Here is a 15,926-nt window from a genome sequence, read left to right as displayed (position 1 = left end):
TGATGAATGTGATTTTTTTTGTGTTATTTCTAGAAGTTATAGGTCATCATAGATCTGATCAACTTTGTTCTCTTTGTCATCAGTGTTTGGAGCATACACCTGTATTACTGTGATGTTGAATGGTTTGCTTTATATTTGAACAGATATCATTCTACCATTTTTGAGATTATACCCCAGTACTGTTTTTCTAACCCTTTTGCTGGCTATGAAGGCTACTTCATTTCTTCTAAAGAATTTTTGCCCATAGTAGTACATGTAGTGATTAACTGATTTAAATTCACCCATTCCAATCAATATAAGTTCACTGATAACCCATGATGTGAATGTTTAATCTTTCCCTCTCTTGTTTGACCACACCCAGCTTACCTTAATTCATTGATCTTATATTTCAGGTTCCTATGTAAAATTGACCTTTATAGACTTCGACTTTTCTTTCATCATCAGATGCATTCACAGCTTAGCTTCCTTTCAGCTTTGGCTCAGCTGCTTCACTAGTACCAGAGCTACTTGTAGTTGTTCTCTGCTTTTCTTCAGTGGCATATTGGATACCTTTCAACCAGAGGGGCTCATCTTCCAATGTCTCCTTTTTTATCATTCTAGTACTGTCCATGGGGTTTTCTTAGCAAAGATATTGGAGTCATTTACCATTTCCTTCTTCAGTGGATCATCTTTCATCAGGAACTCCCCACTATGACCTGTCTTGGGTAAGCCCACACATCATAGCTCATAGTTTCATTGAGTTACACATCCCCTCTGCCATGACAAGGCAGTGTTTCAGGAGGGGTGCCATGTCATAGGGTTATTGAAAGGAAAGAACTGGGTAAAACTAAAAGATCACAGGGATATGAATTGTTATTATCATTATTGTTATGTTCTTATATCTCAAACACATTATACTTTGCTCATTAATTTCTTCATTCCTCCTAGTTCTGCTGTCTAGGTCCAAGTAAATTAAGTGTAATTCTTTCCCAATGAGAGAATTTAAAATCCCTGAAGATAATTATCATGTCATCTGAATTTATTTTCCTCCAATCTAAACGTATTCAGTTATGTCAACTGTTTCTCATGAAGTTTCATTTTGATTACTCTCATCCTGGTTTACCACCTTTGAATGTGTGCTTGTTTATCATTGTTGTTCCAAATATACAGCACTCACACCTCAATGTGGATGGCTCAAGAATAATAATCAATATGAGTGAGGGAAATTAGCCTCAAAAAAGAGTTCCTGTAGATGGTGGATTTAACAAATCCAAGCCCATTCTGGTAGTTAAAATTTAAAATGAAATGAGACACATATTGATCACTTAATAACTACCAAAATAAAGTTTAGTTAGCCGTGGCAGATAACAGGTATCTAGCAAATATACTATATTGATTCAATCTGTCTTAGCTTCCCTAACTTTGTGTTTATCATGGTGGTCTGCTGGTCAAAACCCTGATGGAGGAGACAGCTCCTTTTGCCCTGATTTTTTAAATGCCTAGGCCACTAGGGAGCTCTGTCAATGATTTGAAGATGGTTTCAATGCCTTTTAAGGAAAAAAAAAAACTAACCTAGTCTGCCCAAGGTACAGCCGTAAGTTATTTCTTCTAACATGGTAGGCCAATAATATCTTTCTAAATGAAAAACAAAACCAAACAGAACACTACCCAAAACTGAGTTCCCGGTACATGCACATGCTGGGTTCTATTATTTGTTTTGGAGAAGTGAAGTAAACAACTTGGCAATTTCTACTTTGTGAGACATTATTTTAGTTTGTGCCTTAAATCTTGATGAAATGAAGGACATTATGAAAATTTCTTTCAGCATGACCTTCTCAAGTAAAAAAGTAGAAATAACATTAAATACTTGGTCTCTTAATCTAATAATCAACTACAGGAACTTCCTAGGAAGCCATTCCATGTGCCTCGTTGAAGACACTGAGGGTACATGGTAGTTGTGTTCAAATATTTAAAGGGCTCTCATGTCTAAGCAGGATTAGACTTAAACTGGCCCCAGAGGGCAGAACCACAGCAATAGGTACAAGCTGCAAAGTGAAAAATTTAGGTTTGATGCCAAGAAAATTTGCCTACATTTAGAAGGAATGGACTCAAGAGGTCATGGGTTCCCCTTAGTTGGCAATCAAGTAGCAGAGGCAAAATGACCACTGGTTAGTTACACTATTGTAAAGATTCCTTTTTAGCTCTCTAATAGACTAGATGGCTCCTCAGCCTCTTTCCAACCCTAACATGCTAGGATTCCAGGATCCTTATTAAATATATTTAGAAGTTGATTGACTCTGAAAAGTATACTTTTATGGAGATTTATAGATTTAGTGTCTTTATAAGGAAAGCCAGCTACTGATTGTTACATTTTAAATCTCAGAAGCTTAGAACTTCATGGATGAGGAAGAATACACAAAAGCTGATACAGTAGAACACAGCAAGATAAGTATCAAATCCTTATGCAATTCCAAAACCCATATGCTCTCAGAGACAGAACTTCGGAGAATAAGAAATCTCATTAGAAGTCAGATGAGTTTCTCTGTATATATAAATAACAAAATCAAGCCTTTTGAAACATGCACTTCAGAATGTGCCTGCAAAGCTTGGGTGCTACAGATTAGTGTTCAATTGGTTGAGTATAGTTCAGTTAGCTTCAGATTTATCCAATGATCACAAGTGGATAATTAGAACAAAGCAAATTTGACAGCCTATATGATAGCTGAGATGAAATTTACTAGATTATGTCTGAGCAGGAAGTAGAAGACTGGATAATGTATTTGGGGTTAGTTTAGGGAATTTCTGGTTCATCCATCCAGATTTTTACTTATAAGATATAAAATCACCATTGCTCCTAAGTGGTTTGCAACTATGAACCAATCATTGCTTTAGAGAGAAGACTGAAGATGCAGAGAAAAGTGCATTCACTAATTCAGTGAGTAGGTCGTAAAGGCTGCAAAAAGCTACCAAAGAAGTTTAATGTGTGTGTTTGTGTGTGTGCATGCATGGGTTGTCCCTCATATTGGTGAATGTGCATACTTCAGTCTCTAATCCAAACTCATCCTCAGATCTACTGCCAATAGAGTATGGGGAGAACAAGAGGTTGCCAAGACCTCTTCTCTGGAGACTTCAGGGAGAAGTTAGATAACCTTTTGCACTGAATGGCTCAATGCTCACTTTGTGTGTCTGGATACTAAACAAAATCATCCCTCTTGGATTCTGGGATTCTGTTATTGAATTTATAAGATAGGAGCAGTAAAACAGTTGGGAAGAAATACTAATATGTCAAAAACCCCTACTTCCATGTTGGTGGAAATGGTACCCTCCATTAAATTTGTCACTCTGGCAATGATGGACAATAGAAACATAAGGCTGTGTGGAGGAATTTACTTGCATTCAAGGGAACTGAAATGTTGAGGAGTTATAGAACTTCAAGACTGTGGTAGAAAATTGTCTTGTTACTCACCCTAACTTATGGTATCATAGGTTTAAAGTTAGAAGCTTGTGAACAAAGTCTTCACTGTTGGATGGATAAACTCAGGCCGGGAGAGATTCAGTGACTTAATTACATTAGGTAAGTAAAGAAGTCATAGGTTACATAGGTAGTAAGTAGCAGAGCTAGAATTCAGCCTAAGGTCCTCTGACTAAATCCAGTGTTCCTCCCATTACCACATTACCTTACCTTGACAAACAATGATAAACTAAAGAATATTTGCTATTTTATATATGAATGTCATTTTATATCACTTATACTCTTAATTTACCATTTGAATCTCCTCATTGTTTCTTCAAAAACTCTACTAGTTTTACATACTCATTGTCCTTTTTAGGATGCTCAAGTTTGGGATGCTTTTTTGCTCTATTATCTCACTTTCTCCATATGTGTGTGTAAGTATGTATGTATTATGCATGTATGTATATATGCATATGCATGTGTATATGCATATATACGTATACACACACCTATATGTAGTCATATATTTATAGGGGTGTGTGTGTGTGTGTGTGTGTGTGTGTGTGTGTGTATGACTTTGCAAGTACTAGGAAAGTCAGCGAGTATTTCCAGGATTATGTATGTGGGAGTTTCTATGTGTATCTCTCTCTATATATTTCTGTCTCTCCATCTATCTATCTATAAAAAGAGAGAGACAAAGACAGACATAGAAAGGACCACATAGGTCATCTGGTCCAATGTAATTACTTTATAGATAAGGAAACTGACAAGTAGATAGCTAAAGTGACTAGTCAGGCAGCACAGCTAAATCACAGTGTAACTTGGGAGTGGAATCCAGGTCTCCTAATTTGTTTTTTCCATCTCGTCGAACAGCGTGTCTGTATACATACTTTCACTTCCTTCCCTTGACCCCTGGGATTACCTAGGTGCCCATTGGGTACCAGTTGCAGGCACCTGGGCCAGCCTTCTTTCTTGCCCTCCCTTTACCCCTTCTCCCTACTCCTAGGTCACAAAACTATTTGTCCTGGAAGAAAGCTTGGATAATCTGGGACACAAACTCTATCTTTCTGGTGAGATTGTGGACCATCAGACCATACCACCATCCTACATCCATGCCCTAAATTTCTCTAGTCCATACCATCTGCTGTGCCTCTCTATACTACAGTCCCATTGGAACTGAAATCCACTCTTCTGATAAGGACCCCAAGACCTAGCTATGTAACATGCAGCACAATTCTTTTTTATGTGTTGTCTCCCCTAATTTGAGTGTGAACTCCTTCAGAGCCGGGGCTATCTTCTTCATCCTTTATTGTCATTTTTCCTACCCTTTATATCCCCAATCCTTGATACCTAGTAAACACTTAATAAATACATTTAAAAATTTTATTCTTGAAGCAGCTAGCTGGCACAATGGATACAGCACTGGTCCTGGATTAAGGAGGACCTGAGTTCAAATCCAGTCTGAGATCAGACACCTTACACTTAATAGCTCTGTGTCCCTGGGCAAGTCACTTAACCCAAATTGCCTCGCCCCCAAAATTTATTCTGTATTCATAATTTATTTTAAATAGATGTTATTAATAATTTTTTATTTTTTTCATTACTAAGATTCCTGGAAATACCCATTGACTTTCCCAGTCCTCTCAAGGCCATCTTATCCCCTTAAATAAAGAATAACAATTAAGAAAAATACCTGCTACATTGACCTTTTATGACAATGTATACAACATTTTGCCCTCCTAGTCTCTTCTCTACTGTGAGGAGAATGGTACATTTCCCTATTTATTCTATTAGATCATTTCTATTTTTTCAATTCCTCTCGTTTCAACTTTCTATAAATTTAATTTCTTTAAAAAGTTAAATAACAAACTACTTTACTAGTTCAAATATTAAACAATATGGCCTTTAAATTAATAAAAGATATTTGGGAACTGTGCGATTCAATACTAGATGGATGCTTCTTTTATAAAGCTTTCTTTTGCAGTAAAAAAGACAACAAAATGAATTTATAAATTGAGTTTCTCCTTACGTCATCAAAATTTGACTGACTAAAATAATATTTCTTGAAATCAGAATGTAATTGGCATTAACTGAAAACAGGTGAAATTTCATTTCTAAATATACCATGTAAAATATGCCACACAGTCTCTGAGAAAATTAGATAAGATCTCATTTTGATTAAATATTTAGTTATATTGATATCTAATTTATGTCTATATCAAATTTAACATATTAATATCAAAGTCAAGTCAGGTGAGAATGCACAATTTTTTTGTCATTTTCAGGTCTGATGCAGGAATTTGAAATTATAGCCAAGGCTTGAAGGAAATACTGAAAATCTGCAATGTGGATTTCCAAAGAAAGCATCAGACAAAATGACTCCTTTGTGAGATGTCATTTTGTTGTTGAAAATGTGACTGTGAGCTATTGATCGTGGTCAATAATGAAGTGTACTAAAGGAGAAAACAGTGTCTATGCTAGGAAAATGGATGAAAATATTTAAATGAAAACTTTTAGAAGAGCACAGCATCAAAAAAATAATGAATGTGTTAAGAATAGCACATGATTACGTATGGATTTAGGGAGTAGTATTTTGAAAGCATAAGGTTACAGAAGAAACAAAATAGCATAAAGTTCTGTAGAAAGAGAAAAAATGTTAGTGTGTGTAATTTTGCATATATGTGTTTGTGTTTGTACTCTCATGCTTAATGGTCCTATGTTAGCTACTTCCTCACTGAAAAAAAAATAGTCCAACTTTATTGCATGTAAGGTATAGACAATATTGTGGAGCATTTTGGATTAAAATAAAGGGAGAAGTCACAAAATTAGACAAATCTTAACTACTGTTTTAGACTTTGAAGCTCACTTGGTTACCCAAAGGGCTCAAACATTATTATGTTCATCAGATAATTAGTAGAAGCAGGTTACGCGTGTGTAGAGAAAAATATATATTTTTCATTCCCCACATTCTTCCAAAAACATAGATAATATTTTAACTTTAGTACACTATAAACTTCTCCAGGGCAAAAAAATTGATATATTTTATCTTTGCTTTCATAGAGCCTCACATATAATAAGAGATTAATAATGCTTCTAGAATTGCATTGGATTGAATAGAATAGAATTAAATGGAAATGGAATTTGTTCCCACTGTCATTCTAGGCTGTGTACACCAACTTAAGAAGAGCTACAAGAGAGATAAAAAGAATATTTTTGGATTATAACATAGACATAAATAACTCAAAAATGGATCATATGACCTGAGTGTGATTGATTTTCTTGAGGACTATTTAACTTTATAGAACCAAATTATCTCAAATATAGTCGCCTGTGTAATTAGACAAAACACAAGTATAGAATCAGTCACCATATTTGTTTAAGAAGCATTAATCATGAGAATACGGGAAAAAAAATATTCACCTGTTTTCAAAGAGCCATATATGAATCATTTATGCTAGTTCAACAAAAAACCTGACATATGACTGTAGTAATTTATATGGGACTTTAATGTTTACAGTTGGATTTTCCACATCATGGCTACATTGGTATCCAGAGTAGATACAATCAACTTTTTCCTATAAAGCAACTTCAGTTCTGTGACTTATTAGTCAGTTAAAGAAAATATAATAAAAGAGAGAAAATGGAAATGATTACAACATTTATATAGAACCCTTCAGTCTTCATCAAGTGTCTTTAATACAACAATTTTATGAAATAGGTAATGCAAAAAATGTTATCCCCATTTTTCAAATAGGAAAACACACTAAACAAGTTCAAATGATCACACAGCTCTTACTTTATTTTAAAGCCAGAATAAGAACCCATTTCTCTAAGTTCAGGACTTTTTACTTTATCACTTGGTAAACTTTAGCACTGTTGAGTAAAATTTAAGCCTCATTACTTTTTCTTTTACATGATTAGACTTCACTGGGCAGCTGGGTTGCACAGTGGATAGAATGCCAGCCTGGAGTCAGGAAGATTCATCTTCATGGATACAAATCAGGTCTCAGACACTAGGGGCAAGTCATTTAACCCTATTTGCCTCAGTTTCCTGATCTGTGAAGTGAGTTGGAGAAGGAAATGACAAATCACTCCAGTATCTTTGTCAAGAAGATCCCAAATGGGGTGTCAAAGAGTAGGACACAATTGAAAAATTTATCAACAAAAAAGCTTGGCTAATGAAATCTACTTGGCTGTAGTGATTCTAACAATCTTAAAGTTAAGCTTAGTGACCTTAAGGTGTAGACATTTATTTGATGGTGATTTTTTAGCCGAGGGTAGCATCCTTCAGGTCTTGCATAAGGAGACCACAGTCCTATGGAAGTTATACTTGGGGACCTTGATGTAGAGTCTGAATGGCTCCTGCCCAAGTGCTAATGGCTTTGGCATTATTGGTCTCCATGTCCTTCATCTTTTTCTTGTTATAATTAGCAAAGCATGTGCTTATTGGCACAAAACCCTTTCAGAAGATTATATATTTGTGACCCGGGTTTCTTGTTGCAATTTGTGTAACTTTTGTGGGATTGGTTGTGGGTGATATGGTTTTTAGGCTGAGAATTTTTTTCTTTTCTTCTTTTTTTTATGATGAACCAGAAAATGGCTCCCACCAAAAGAAAAATACTTTGAGCATTTGCATATACAATAAAGATCAGAAAATTAGGATTGTACATGAAATTATCAATCCTCTATAGGCAGCTTGTTCCTAATAATAATTATATATATATATATATATATATATATATACATATACATACACACATGTATGTGTGTGTGTATGTATGCATACATACATACATACATACATACAATTTAGTGTAGTGGTATATATGTTCTTCTATTATCTTCATTGCCTTCTGAACTCTTTTCTGTTCTCTTCTGTATATTTTTATTACTGGGTCATTCATACTCTTTTCTATTTTCTCTTCCATTTTTTTGCATAGTTTTTCTATTCCGTATACCTATTCCTACCTATTCTCTACTCTTCACCATCAACTATTAACCCTCAAATGAAAATCCTCACTAATAATAAAAGTAACAGCAGAGCAAATCAAAATAAATTTGTATTGTAATGGTTGTAACAAAAAAAAGTTTGTCTCATTCTCTTCACTTATGGTCTATTATCTCTTTACCAAGAGGCTGGAGGAGTATTTCATCGATAGTCTTCAGGAATTGCAACTGAGGATAATAAGATCTTAGATTTTTAAAAATTGTTTTCTTTTACAAAGTTTTGGTCATTGCACAAACAGTTTTCTTAGTTTTGCTTATTTCACTCTTTTTCAGTTGATATAAATCTTCCCTGATCTCTTACAACTCAGCAATATTCCATTGCATTCATATACTGTAATTACACTATTGTAATGTATTCATATACCATAAACCATTCCTCAGTTGATGGGAAATTAGGACCTTGTGGACCCAATCTGTTATATTATTTAAATTTTCTATTTTTATCCACAGAATTCTGATTTTTGTAATTAATTTTTTTTAAAAAATATTATTGCTAGTTTAGTTTTATTTCCATTTCATTGATTTGTTCTTTCTCTCTTATGTTAATAAATGTGTATAAGGCTATCCCCTCATTTTCTCCCCCCCCAAAAAAATAATGCTACTTTCATTGAATCCCAACAATTTTGGTAAATTTTCTGGTCATTTTAATTTTCAGTCATAACATCTATTATTTCTAGGATTTCCTCTCTAATCTCATCAATTCTTTAGAATTAAACTATTTAGTCTTCATTTTATAAAAATCCTTTTTTTTTGCTTTTTTTGATTATATATTTTATGTTTATACTGTAGTTAATAAAAACGTATGTTTAATATTCCTGCCCTTCACTCTTTTATGATTTTGGATTTTTTTTTGAACTTGTACTTTGTTAATTTTTATAAATGTACAATGTGCAACTAAGAAATATTTATATCCCTTTCTTTTCTTAGTGCATAATTGCCAGAGATTTATCCCATCCAACTTCTGTGAAATTAATTTTGGATCCTTAACTACTTTCTTATTTATCTAGGCCTGAAAGGGGCACATAGAAGCCCTCCAACAGTACAGTTTTTCTGTCTGTTTTTCACTATAAAATTTCCTTTCAAGCCTTACAGAAATTCCTTTTGGTCTATATATGTTACATATTGATGTTATATTGTTATTCATGGAACTTTATAGTATGATACAGTTTTCTGATTATCGCTTTTAACTGTGCCATTTTTTTAAACTGTTAATCTCATCTGAGCTGGTGATTGCTACACCTTCTTTTTGAATTCTCCCGAAGTATGAAACAAAATACAGTCTAGTTTCTTGATTAACTCTGTGAATCTTTATGTTTAAATGTGTTTCTTTTAAGCAACATATTCTTGGATTCTGCTTTCCAGTCCATTGTACTACCCTACTACATCTTAGAGATTAGTTCATCCCAGTCATGTTCATTGTTACTATTAATTATATATTCCTTCCATGATGTCACATTATACTTTTTCTTCTTTTACTCACAGCCCAAACATTAGAAAAAGAAATAATCTGAGTTTCTACCTCATACCCATCAGATTGGCAAAGCTGACAAAAATGGAAAATAAATATTAGAGTAGCTGCAGGAAAATGGGCACATAAATCCACTTCCAGTGGAGCTGTGAATTGGTCTTGCCCTGCTGGAAACAATTTGGAACTACGTTCTAAAAGTCGATAAACTATGAATACCATTTGATGCAGCAGTATTATTAGTAGGCCTAAATACCAAAGAGATCAGGGAAAGAGTAAAAGGATACTTGTACAAAATCATTTACAACATTTTTTTTTGTAGTGGCAAAGAACTAGAAACTATGAGAGAGGGGAAAGTCCATCAAGTTGGGAATGTCGGAATAAATTATGATACACAATATGATAGAATACTATTATAATATAAGAAATAGGAAAAGAGGTGTGATTGGTGCCTTCCTCCTTGCACAGTAAACTATGGTGACTAATTCTCTTTCTAGTTAGGTTCTGACACACCAGGGCTGGAATCTGACTACAGGAAGCTAATTATTAGTTCTGGTGCTGCCTTGTGACTCATTCTTCAAGAAATCTCATCTTCTACAGGAAGCCTTTCCCGGTCTTTCTTAATCTTATTGCTTTCCTTTGAGACTACTTCTAATTTATTCTGTCTATACCTTATTTGTTCATAATTATTGAATATCTACAGAGCTGTTTTGCTGACTTCATCGTTGTATGCCTGTGAAACCTGGGACACTCTACCAGCATCATGCCAAAAAAAACTGAAGCATTTCCATTTGAATTGTCTTAGAGAGATTCTGAAGATTACATTTCAAGATAAGGCACAGTAGAACACTGAGGTCCTTTCTTGAGCTGAATAGTCAAGCATGCAAACTCTACTTCAGAGAGCTCAACTCAAATGGGTTGGCCCTGTAGCCCAAATGCCAAAGACTTACATGGAGGTCAGAAGAAGCAGTACAGGGACACTGTCAAGGTCTCTCTGAAGAGCTTTAGTATCGATTGTGAGACTTGGGAGATAGTGACACAGGATTGCCCAGCATGGCATTCCTACATCAAAGAAGCCATTGTGTGCTATGAGCAAAGCAGAACAGCAGTATCACAAAGGAAACAAGAAAGACCCTAATCTAAAAACATCTCCATTCCATATTCAGACTATTTGTGCTCTACCTGTAGTAGAGTTATTCAAGCTTGTATTTGAATGATCAGCCTCAGTTAAATACACGATGCTTTGACCCCAACATCATGATGTCATTGATTTGTTTTGTTTGCATGTTATGTACCCCATTAGATTGTGAGCTCCTTGAGAGTAGATACTGGGTGTTTTTGTTAGGTTGGTTGGTGTTTTTTTTTTTGACTCCTTTCTTTGTATCACCAGTGCTTAGTACAATGTGTGGAATAAAGTATGTGCTTAATAATTACTTGTACTTAATAATTACTATTAGAGAACTGGCTGGATTTGTCTGTTTGCTGAAGTTCATTCTGTCTCTCCTCCTCTACTCCTCTCCTACTCTCTTCCCCTTGTCTCCACCTCACTTTCACACAAGTTCATTCTGTTTCCCTAATATAATCATTTTACCACCTTCAACCTGGTCCTGATTACCTTCCTTTGAACAACTTTTTGTTCTGAGGTCTACTTCTATATAGACAAGCCTACTTCTTATTTTCCCCTCCGATTTCTTTATTACTCGTCTTTTGGGACCATTTTCATCTGTTTTCTGGATTTTAAGTAAAATGGTTCTAATTTTGTCTGATTTATTAAAATGCCATCTTAACCACAAATTGAACTGGCCATTTTTACAATGTTATTTATTAATTTGTTTGTTTGTTTGTTCTGCTAGGCGTTCATGGCCTAGAAGAGAACGAGAATGAAAACATCTGTGCATATAACTATATATACACCACATATCATATATATATACAGCAATGCATATATACATCCATCTGTTCATAGATACATATGGCTAAAGAGTTGACTTCAGAATAGGGAAGAATTCAGTTTCTGCCACACAGAGATTGTGCATTTCTGGATAATTCATGTAATGTCTCTGTATCTGCCAGTTCTTAAGTACTAAAAGTAGCAGAGAAGGTGCTGAACTTTATTATTAATAGATAAAATTCTTCATCAGAACTGGTTATTTCATCATATACTAATAAATAACAGGTCCAATTATTTGGTTATTTCTTCAGTATATGAGGATGAAATAGCAACACATGTATTACCCTCACATATATTTACATATATTTTCATACAATGTACATGCATATATGTGCATACATATATGTGTATAAATGGGAGATTTTTCTTTGTATTTTTTTCTTTCATCTAAACATCTATACCCAGGGTTCCTGCAGTTTTAAAATCTGGGAGATGTACTGGCATGTATGTTTTTAGAACTTTTGCTAACTGGGAAATGGTGCACTTGTTGGAACTAATAGCCCTAGGCTGTGTTAACCTGTTATTAAAATGCTAGTATGAGCTTCTTATATAACAAGCAACATGAGTCAGCACAAACATAACATAAAACCAAAGACAACTACAATCTAGAATGAGCTTTGAATTAGGTGTACACCAAAGATTAACTAAACATAGCACGGGGAATCAAACATTATTATACTTGGAATTCATCAGTAATCCCTGTGCTACAAAGTATGGTGATGCATATAATAATCTCAAAATCTCAAAATACTAACAATCTGTTGAAAAAGATCACACAACATCCCATGGTTTGTTAATGAGTTTCCAGACTGGTACAAGATGCATTAATAAATATGTCCAGGAGGGTCAAGGGCATATCTTTAGGAAGTTAGAAACCTCCCACCGTATTGACATTGACAATCTAATATGAACTACTTTTTGGCTTCAAATAGACAGTTAAGTCTGAATTGACCTAAAAGATGTAATTTCTTTCATTATCTAGCTTAGATTTTGGATTTTAATTTCATTATCACCTATTGTTCCCTGACTCTTGCCCCATTTCAGACCTTTATTATCTTGTTTTCTTAAATTTCAGTTATGTAATTTGTGATGTTATGAAAAGAGCAAATTACTTAATGTTGACCATATAGTCCTCTGAGCCATTTAGTGAAAAGGTAAGCATTCATTTGACAAATAGATGGGTGGATGACAGATAAATGGATAGATGTTGGAAATAATTAGGCATGCGTTGATGGACTAACAGGTGAAGAGTTATGAGGGGTGTTAATATCATAATAAGTTTGAATACATTTGTTGGATTTATTATAGAAGCTAAATAAATGGATATGTTCCAAGTTTTGGTTTCTTGCCAAAGCTTCAATTGGGATAGAATTACCCAATCAAACTTAATCAACATGTCAGGATTTTTATGGCAAACAACAGCTTAGAGTCAGTGTCTCAGCATACTTTTAGAGAAGCTGCAATACCTCATCAATCTATGGTGTGGAGATGTTAATTAGTGGCTGGTAGACATGATATATCATCTTCCTCTGCAGAAGTGAGGACTTAATGGGAAAGAGTGTAGAATAATGTACTATGCAAACACATGGGAGCAAACTAAGGTGATCAATATGAAAAGAAACTAAAATTACTACCAGGAAAATGAATGAATAAACGTTATTAACATGTGTGAGAATGGCTCATTTAGGAACAACAGAAAACTAAATATTTCTATAACTAAGCATATCAAATTTCTCTGTGTTATCATACTATAAATAAAAAATAGTGCTGAAACCAGCTGAATTCAGATAAAATATGACTAATAATCTAGAGAATTGTTGAAATGCATCTCCTCTGTCTACGTAGAAAAGGGACACTAGGGAAAATGCATATTACATACGTTGGTAGTTACGTTGGCTGTATTGGTTGGTTTTACTAATTGTTTTTTCTTAGTCAGAAAGGAAGAGTCCAGTCTGGGAGGCAGTATTGGGTATCAGAAAATAATTATGGCATAAAAAGGAATTAATAATAAAGTAGTAATAATAATAATGGCATTTGTATACAGCATAGTGTGTGCTAGGAACTGTGTTAAGCATTTTACAAACATTATGTTATTTCATACTTGTAGACGTTATTATTATCTCACTTTCACAGTTGAGGAAAAAGAGGGAAATAAAGGTTAAGTGATCTGTCCAGTCACAAAATGTGACAGGTCATATCTGACCTCAGGTCTTCCTGACTCTAGGCCCAGTGCTCTATCCACTATGCTACCTAGAATCCAATAAAAGTTAAAAAACCCCCAAAAAAACAGAGTTGTAGACTGAAAAAACAATGACTTGCATATTGTACCATTCATTTCAATAGATTATTTGGAGGAGGATTGAAGACTATTTTATTAGAATCCTTCTAACAATGGGTTTTCTGCCTCATCCTGAGACCATGCCTTTCTCATACAGTTATATACCCAACATTATGAGGCCAGTGTCTGTGTACAGTTCCAAGAAAAATTGAAAGAATTTGGTAAAAAAGTAGAAGATCCAAGAACAAAGGTATTTTAAGTTTAGATGAGGTGATAACATATTGTACATCTCACTCCTTTATTTGAGCAATATTGGGGTTTTCTTTGGAATATAAGGTTTCAACTCCCTACTCAGGCATTTTTCAAGGGAGTTATTATCATGTAATACAGCAGCACATATTGTAGTGATTCTTTGACTTTCCTTTCCTGTGCAGGCCCACATCTCATAAAGTTAATACGCTATCAATTAACACAGAGTTAGGTTTCATTATTTAAATGAATCTGATCTTTGTTCAAACATGATATAATTATGCTGTTCCACATGTTGCTCATGTCGTCAGGGTCTATCATTGGGCCTCTTGCCCATTTCCAAGTCATCATAAAAGCTACTCTTGGGAGCTGTTTACTCAGCTTCTGAAGGATAGTTTTCATTTAAGCTTTTCAGCTATTGCTTTAGTGTTTTCCAAGCAACTGCTGTTCATTCCACATAAGTAGAAATGAGCCTTGGAGAAAAATTATCTAGTACACCTTGTTTCCCTGAAAACTAGTGGCACATGTTTTAGTTGTCATCCAAAATTAAAAGATGAAACAACGAGGGAGCAAAAGTAATGATGTCTGAAATATTGTATCACCATCCCTTGAATCGCAGAGAGAGAGAGAGAGAGAGAGAGAGAGAGAGAGAGAGAGAGAGAGAGAAAGAGAGAGAGAGAGAGAGGGAAAAGAAATTAGTTAAGCTACCATTTGGGTAAAAATCATTGCCATTATAATATAAATATTCAAATATCTTATGGATCCACAGCTGTCATCTGGGCCATCTACCTTATTTTACAGGTAATGAAACTGAGGTCCTGATAGCTTAAGTTTATTTAAAAAAGATCACAGACATAGTAAGTATCAGAGGCAGGATATGAAGCAAGGACCTCTGAGCCAAGAGCAAGTGATTTTAAATATTTTATGTTCTGGCCTCCTTTGGTAGTCTGGGGAAGCCTATGAAACCCTTCTTAGATTAGTGTCCTTAAAGGAAAGAAATAATAAATACGAAACCAATTATACTGAAACATTTATTTAAACCCAAAATAAAAAACAAGTTCATGGACTACAAGTTAAGAATTCTTATTCTAGGGTCAGACCTCTTTCTATTGTCCCACACTGCCTTCTTGGTCAAGGGAAACACCTCTTTTTCTGAAATAAAGGGTTGCTGTAATGGTTATTACTTACCATCTCCCTTCTGATTTATTCAACAGTTTCTCCAGAATTTGCAGCTATAGGCCAAAGAGAACAGGGATGAATAAAAGAGAGGTCCATGCCATTTACCAGATAAATTCTATTCCTCTCAGCATCCCCTCTCTCCTCTTTTTCTTTCACACCCACTTTGAATTTCAGTGATCCTTTCTGTCCAAAATTATCTAGTACACCTTGTTTCAAACATTTCTATAATCCGACTCCTCTCCATTGCTCTCCCATGTCTATAAAAATTTCCTACAGATGCTGCCATAACTCAGTTCTTCTTAAGAAACCTTTTTGTGATGTTCACATTGAAATATTTCTTGAAATCAACATTCATGGAAATCTC

The sequence above is a fragment of the Phascolarctos cinereus genome, unplaced genomic scaffold (assembly GCF_003287225.1).
Source record: "Phascolarctos cinereus isolate Bilbo 61053 unplaced genomic scaffold, phaCin_HiC Scaffold_1;HRSCAF=81, whole genome shotgun sequence".
Lineage (NCBI taxonomy): Eukaryota > Metazoa > Chordata > Mammalia > Diprotodontia > Phascolarctidae > Phascolarctos > Phascolarctos cinereus.
Note: the sequence above shows the minus strand (reverse complement) of the source record.